Source organism: Dendropsophus ebraccatus, chromosome 7 (genome assembly GCF_027789765.1).
Source record: "Dendropsophus ebraccatus isolate aDenEbr1 chromosome 7, aDenEbr1.pat, whole genome shotgun sequence".
Classification (NCBI taxonomy): domain Eukaryota; kingdom Metazoa; phylum Chordata; class Amphibia; order Anura; family Hylidae; genus Dendropsophus; species Dendropsophus ebraccatus.
In genome coordinates this window covers 61,823,450-61,831,419 of record NC_091460.1, presented here as the reverse complement: position 1 = coordinate 61,831,419, position 7,970 = coordinate 61,823,450, and positions in this window count along the sequence as shown.

Genomic DNA, 7,970 nt, shown 5'->3' with positions numbered 1-7,970 from the left:
TACTGTTTGTTATATTGCCTTTCTAGTTGTCTAGCATATAGCCTGCAGCTTTTTTGCTTGCTCTCCACTAATATATCTTCAGCTTGGGTGACTGCAGAGACACACTATTGCTTCCATATGCTTTTTCAGGAAATCATTGCAGGCTAATGTATGAGTAGATTTCACTTTGGAATGCTAACAGGATACCGTACTGCTCCGAAACAACGTGCATGAACCTGGCATTGCTCCTTGTGTAAATGGGGTAGTGCTATATACAGATGGACGCAGAGTGATGAGGATTTGGTCATGTTTGGAAGGTTTCTCACTAGGCAGTTAAAAAAAAAATTATATGGGCAATACATTGTATGATTTTTTTTTATGTTTTGTCTTTCAGAAAAAAAACTTACAAAAATTACTGCATCTAGATGTTACCTGGAATAAATTGAGAAATATAAAACACTGTACCTGCAATGCGTTTTTTTTTTTTCACAAAGTTATTTCCGTCAGTCTTTTGGTCAGTCTTCTTTTTCAAACTAAATCAGGAGTGAACGTAGAGGGCAAAATTATAATGGAAACATCTGGACAGCTTCTGTGTTTTCAACCCATTCCTGGTTTCGGTTAATAATAGACTGACCAAAAGACTGATGGAAATATTATGTGTGGTGAACATAGCCCAAGACTGTTTTACATGGCCAGATTTATGGCAACAATCGATCGTCGATCAGCGAGAACGTGTCATTTTTCCTTCAATGGACCTCCAATAGAAATCCTAAAGTCACATTATCAATCGCATAACTGTGATTGATAAAAACACTGCAGATGATGAAAAAAGTGCAGATGAAAATGTGTATACACTGTTTTGGGAAAGAACACTACAAAAACTTCATTATGAGGGGGAAAAAATAGAAAAAAAAGGCCAGACAGAAAGTGTGCATGACATACTTTTCACAATGCATTTTTTGGGCCTAGTAAAACACCACAAAAACTGGATTTTGGTATGCTTTCCATGATCCATTTAGTCCATATGTTTTTGGTTGTTTTAGGGCATTTTTTTTTTTTTTTTAAAAGGTCATGTGATTCTTTCATCATATGACTGAAGAATTTCTATTGAAGAAGGTGCTAACAACACCAGAAAAAATGAAGCAAGCATGCACAATAAACATTTGTTTTTCCATGGCATATGCCAGCCATATCCCCCCGCTCTTCTGATGGGCAGGTGGGAAGGGGGCACAGCAAGGTGGCCAGGAGGAGTCCCCTGATTTATCATGATTTCTGCCCGCTCACAGGCGTAAATCATGACACAAATCTACTCCTGTTCATGAGCAGCTATAGATCTGTTCTACAATGCTTGTCTCTTAGTTAATCCGTCTGAAAAAGGGGGTGGGCTTTTTTAAGACTGGAGTATGAGTATGCCAGCCATGATGAATGTCCCTTGTAGTATAGAAGTAGACCCTGGCTGTGGCTAAAACCTGACAGTTGCATAGTGTATAATCTACATATCCAATGGTATTTCCCAGCAAACTTCCAATTACACAAAACATTCAAAAAAGGAAAGGCAAAGCACAATAAAAACAATGAGGTTAGATAGGATTAGGCTGTGATAACAGCAGTGTACGGCCCCTTATACACTGCCATATTATCTGATGTGTATGCTGTCCATACTTGCAGATCCACAATTACGGACAGGATAGGACCCATTGATTTTTATGAATCATTGTTGGGGCTGTGATCCATTCCATTATCCAGTGCACTTTTGTGGAATAACCTTGCCAATAAAAGTCAGTGGATCTCCAAATACGGATGACATATGGATGCTATATGTATGCATTGCAAATGTTTGTTTGTTTTTACTGTAGACAACTGATCCTTGGTTTTGTGGTCACAATACAGTAGTGTGCAGGAGGCCTTAATGTCCCCATATACTGTAAACTTTAGATCCTGCCACTTTGTGGGGATTTTCTGAACAACCACTATCAGATGATGTCGGTGGTAACAGGGGTCGGGAGTGATGGAAAATCATGGTACACCCCTTTGTTTTGGGAGAGATAAGTCGCTGTGGCTTACCCCTCCCCATAGAGCACACAGGGACGCCCAGCCATGCCGAACGTTCCAGTGTATGAGGAGGATGGGTAGTGGATGGGAGAGATAACTGACAGCCGAACTATTGTTCGACCATCAGTTACTGAAAGTGTATGGAGACCTTAAGGATTGTTATTGCCCACAAACCACATAGTGTGTGAACAAGGCTCAGTTCCTCCACACTAAAGAATGCTTAATAGTGTGTGATTAGATCTTACCTGCTGTTAAGCCCCGATGGTTGCATAGTGGATAATCTACATATCCAGTAAGCTTCCTGTAATAATAATCTGACATGATCCCTACCCCCTGTGTAGGTAACTTAACCCACTCTAACCCACTCTGTAATTCCATCATGGAATAATCTCCTGCTTGTCAGCAAAATGCTGCAATGCTGCCATCTTTCACTACATAGTCCCACTTAAACAATGCAAAGATGCCCATACAATGTTATATCAATTCTAAGATAAGAAGATCTAAAAACAAATATTGTACCACAAGTGAAAAGTACTGGATGTGTGCAATGGCCTTAACAGATGTTTGTTCCAATGAGTTTACAACCTGTTGGAAAATCATTTGGACAGATGTTTGCTTGACACAGATAATATCAATGTACATGACTGTTTGTATACAATGGTTACCCTACATGTAAAACATATCTGCTACTGTTCAAGGTGAAAGAATGATTGATCCTAAACCGACCTCAATAGCTTTACAGGATATCCTTTCTGTGCATGTTCATGAATGACCCACAAAGCTTGGGGACTCTCATGTGGCTACAGTTGGGAATCTGATATGTGGAGTACTTGTCTATGGAGCACTCACCCTGGAACGATAGGAGAAAAAAACCCAATATATAGTTTTAGAGATCATATGGAGTCACAAAATTAGTTATGTGAAAAAAGGAAAATAAGTGACTAATATGACCCCCTATAAGATACAGGAACAGCACTAGCAGGATGGTTTGGGCAGGTTCTGTGAAAAGTCTCCTGAGTATAGGGGGGGCCTCCTAAATATCCCCTTGCAGATGTTGAAATGCACCACCCTAGATTTCCATAGGACATATATGACAGCGGCAGCAGTGCTCAGATTGCATTGTTGCTTTGCACTGCTGGAGCCCTGAATTTTAATCTGACCAACATCTGCATGGAGTTTGTATGTTCTCCCCAAATTTGCATGGGTTTTCTCCATTGACTCCTTAAACAGACTAAAGGAGATTTATCAATGTTTTGTTCCGGTGTTCAAGTAGGTGTAGGTTTGATCCACAGTGTATGGTGCACGTCTCATAGTAAATCCATCTGGGGGAAAGGGGTGGGCCTTTATTTAAGATTGGTGTAAGAGTATACCAATCCTGATAAATGCAACACCCCCCCCCCCCATTATGCTCAGCCAATCGTGGCTGAGCAGTTGATGAAGTGGCAGAGTGGGTCGGCATATGGGAGGGCAGGAGCGGTTCAGCCGGCCTCCCGAAGATGACAAACATTGATAAAACTTTGTAATGTGTGTTATTTAAGTGAATGGCCCCCTTCCCCGTGTTCCCCCCCCCCCCCCAGAAGTGTGGTGCATTATACTTACTCAATTGGGTCGACAGCAATTGAGTAAGTATAATGCACCACGCTTCAGGGGTGGGGGGGGGGGTAACATGGGAAAGAGGGGCATTCACTTAAATAACACACATTACAAAGTTGTATAACTTTGTAATGTGTGTTATTTAGTGAATAAATGTTAAACGCTGCACTACCCCTTTCACTTGAAGTACAGGCTTTTGCGAGGGGTGCATAAACTAAAACCACCTGGTGGGATACCACACTGGTACTAGGTTTAAAATATGGATATATGAAAGAAAAAAGCAATAAGCGCTGCATGTGCAGGAAAATTAACTCTGAGGGAGCCACAAACACAAGTACACAGTATGCTCACCTGATGTGGTCGTACTGAATTAGGCACGACACTATTCAGAGCTTTAAATTGCAGTGGTATTGCAGCCCGCCACCTTCTGGCAACTCAGCCAGGAGTTCCGTCAGCATGATTAGCACAAAGAAAAAAGGATAAAAGCAGTGGCTTCCCTGGCGCAGTCCGTCTGGACCAGGAGTCTGATGTCTGGATCTGTGGGTTTCCTCAATGTTACCGGACACTGACTCCAAGTTCTGATGAAAAGAAGTTTTTTATTTGCATTCAGCTACGCGTTTAGAGGAGGCCACCCTCCTCTTCATCAGGCACCTAGGTTTGGTGCTAGGTTTAAAATTTGTCACTTATCACAGCCACAGGGCTTGACACTCCAAGATGCTCAGATTTCCTCTACAGTAATGTGGCTTTTAATGCTGCCAGATCCCATATCTTCAGCAATACCTCTTCCTACTGCTATGACTTCCCATTTTTACACTCTCATAAATTACAGGCAACAAGCAACATAGTTCATAAATTACAGTAAAACTCCTCTTGTCACTTAACCGGCAGCCTTTCATTTTCTCTTGTTAAGATATGAGGTGGATTAATAAAAGCGGCACTCTGAATGAAAACCTAGAGGAGACAAACCATTATCAGATACATGTCAATGATAAAATTGATCTGTGCAGTCAAATAATTCCTTTTCTTCCTTCTTTGTGAATGTGAGCTTCTGGATTAAAGATTAAATGCATTTAAACAGCAAAGTATATATTTTTTTAAAGGGAACCAATCCCTTCCCTGACTTGGCCCCAGTACCTTACAGCTGCCTATTCCCCGAAGCTGTGCTGGGCAGACTCCAGCATGGGGCAATTTCAAAATCCTCTGTCCTGGTGTCGGTTAATTAGGCATAGGAGTGGAGAGGAGTGGACATGTAGTTATGTTGCCTCTGCTCTCTTCCTGGCCAGCTACACTAATTCTTAGACAATGCAAACTTAAGGTGCCTATACACCTTTAATAACTGTTTTTTGGCCGAAAGTTCTCTCTCCTGTGCTCCCCATACACAAGGTATGGCCAATGGGTTGTCTGGCTGTGGCCTATCTCTCAGAGAATAAAGGGATAAGGCAGCTAAATTCCATCAAGTTAGAGGAGATTCGGGGGGCCAACAGACATTTTATATGGCTAACATCAGTACCTATAGACATATTTTTAATGTGCTAGTTTTATCTGGAGTAGACTAGTTGAAGTGTAGACCAACTATTAATTGACTATTCCCATCTGAAATTCTGGCACAGATGATCCTATCAAAGTCTATGGAAGTATCTGGAATCTCCTGATGTGTTACTAGGCTCCCTGGGCCAGCATTAGTGCCTGGGCAAGTGCCGGGCACCCTGCTCTAAGAGGGCCCACTTGGCCACTGAGTTCTGAATCTGGCCTTAATCTGATGAGTCAACTTTTATTTTACATTATGTGGATAGCTGGATATAAGTGTGTTGTGCACCTGAGGAAGGGATGACACCAGGTATTCTGTGGATAAAGGCGTTTACTGCATTTTGGCCACTAGATGGCATTAACTGTTTCTTCCATAGCAGGCATATGCTAAAGGATGCAAAAGGGTTTAAGCCCTAGACGACCCTGGACTTACAGTTACGTCATGGAAGTCTGTCACCAGACGACCCTGGACGTAACTGTACGTCCTGGGTGTTTCTCTCGCTATGAAGCGCGCAATCAGCACCGTTAATGACAGGCTGCTGCGATCGCGCTGCAGCGTGTTATTAACTCCTTAAACGCAGCGGCGTTTAAGTGTAAGTGACAGGGGGAGTCCCCTGGTTGAAATGGACCGCCGGAGGTCTCTCACCTTCCTCCGTGCAGTCCGATCGGCGATCTGCTTCACTAAGCCTGCATAGGCAGAGCGCCGATAACACTGATCAATGCTATGCCTATGGCATAGCAGTAATCAGTGTAAAAATCAAACAAATGTATGTAAAAGTCCCCCAAAGGGACTTCAAATGTGTAAGAAAAAAAAAGTTAAAAATACTAACACACTACCCCAAAGCCCCTCCTCCAATAAAAGTTTAAATCACCCCCTATCCCATTATATAAATAAAACATATAAAAATAAATAAATAAACATATAATATACTGTAGCGTGCGTAATTGTCTGATCTATTAAAATATAACAAGCGTCATTGCGAACGGTGAACGGCGTACACGAAAAGAGGGAAAAAAGTGTGCAGATTACCGATTTTATGTTACATTATATATAAAAAAAATTATAAAAATATGGTATTAATAAAAACTAGAGATCATGGCGGAAAAAATGACACCCCATACAGCCCCATAGGTAAAAAAATTACACAGTTATAAGCGTCACAATAGGCCCATTTTATTAATAATTAATTGCCAAAAAAAAGGATTTCATTAAAAAATAAATTTACATAACATTAGAGAATCTGTGTGAACCTGTATATGGTTGTGTTCGGGCTGACCTATAGAATAATGATATCATGTCGCTTTTACCATATAGTGCTTTACGTAGACACAGGAACCTCCCAAACGTTACCATATTGCATTCTTTTTTTAAGATTTCACCAATTTATATCTTCATAAATAATATATTTGGGGTTCCATCATACATGTTATGGTAGAATGAAAGATGTCATTACAAAGTACAACTACTCCTGTAACAAACAAGCCATTACAGGGCCATGTAGACAGAAAACTGAAAGTGCTAGAGCTCTTAGGTGGAGGGAAAATTGAAAACACTAAGATCAAAATTTGCATGGTCCACTGGGTCATTTTGGGCCTGGTCCTCAAAGGGTTAAGTGTATGTGACAACTGTAAGTGCTTGAGAGGAAGTTTGCCAGCCACCTTCCTGCTCTTGGCCTGTCACAGTCCTGATAAAGTTTCCCTCCAGTTCTGCCCTATCAGGTGTTGAATTGCTACAGAGCCTGCTCCACCAATGGGAGACAAGTCTCAGCCCTAGCTTATAAGTCTGGAAGAGAGGACCATAAGAAAGTTTAGTCTAGCCAGTCTGGTTCCAGTAAATAGAGAACAACAGAGTAGAGTTCCTGAGGGTGTCCTTTCTGGGGCCTGATCCTGCAGACAGACTGTAACCTTATAGTTCCTGAAAGCCAGGCTATGGCCTGCTAAAGCCAACAAGGGGTAACTAACACAGGTGAGGGGATCACACCTGTTTACGTTGAGGGGTATTATTGCACTTGTCTGTCTCAATTCCTACAAGTGTAAACAAGGATGTACTCTAAGCGGTTGGAGAAGTGCTACTAGCTGACATGTCCCGCTGTCTCCTACTTGGTTCTCTCGACTAATGTCAAGGACCAAGCGCTTAGCCTGGTTGTGAAAACTCACTGGCAAAATGACCTCTTAGGCGCAAAACACAGTCTTTGAAAATGCACTGTAATGTACCTTTAAGAGACTGTCATGTAAATGTTCCTGCTGTTTAAGTTATTCTGGATCTGTGTTTTCCTATATTACACCATCACACTTCAGAGGAAAGATAGGAAAACCTTTAATGGGCATGTACAGGTACCAAGGGAGATCTGCTACCACTCCAAGCCCCGTGACAAATGCCACAATGGTGCCGTAACATCAGCTCTTGCATTTACCTTCTTACACCCCTGGGTCACCTTACTATGGGAAGCAGGCAAGCCAGCATTCTTTTGTGGACGAAAGATCTGTGGTCCAACTACTGGCCCAAAAATTTCTAGCATAAAAAATAAACCTTTCCAGACAATGGTAGCTAGGGAGATCTGCTACCACTCCTAGCCTTTTATCGGTCAACTAAACCATTCACCTGATGAATTGGTTGATTGTCTTGGTTAAAATTAGCCACTTTTATTGCTGTTAATATGTACGGACAGCTTTATCAAAATATACATATATAAATATGCTGAAGAGGTATTGATGCTGAGAACAATACTACTAGTAAGATCAGAATGGCAATAACTTTCCTTGAAAAGAAATGTGGATTTGTATAGCTCATAGATACAAGACATTTTTGACTGTGTAAT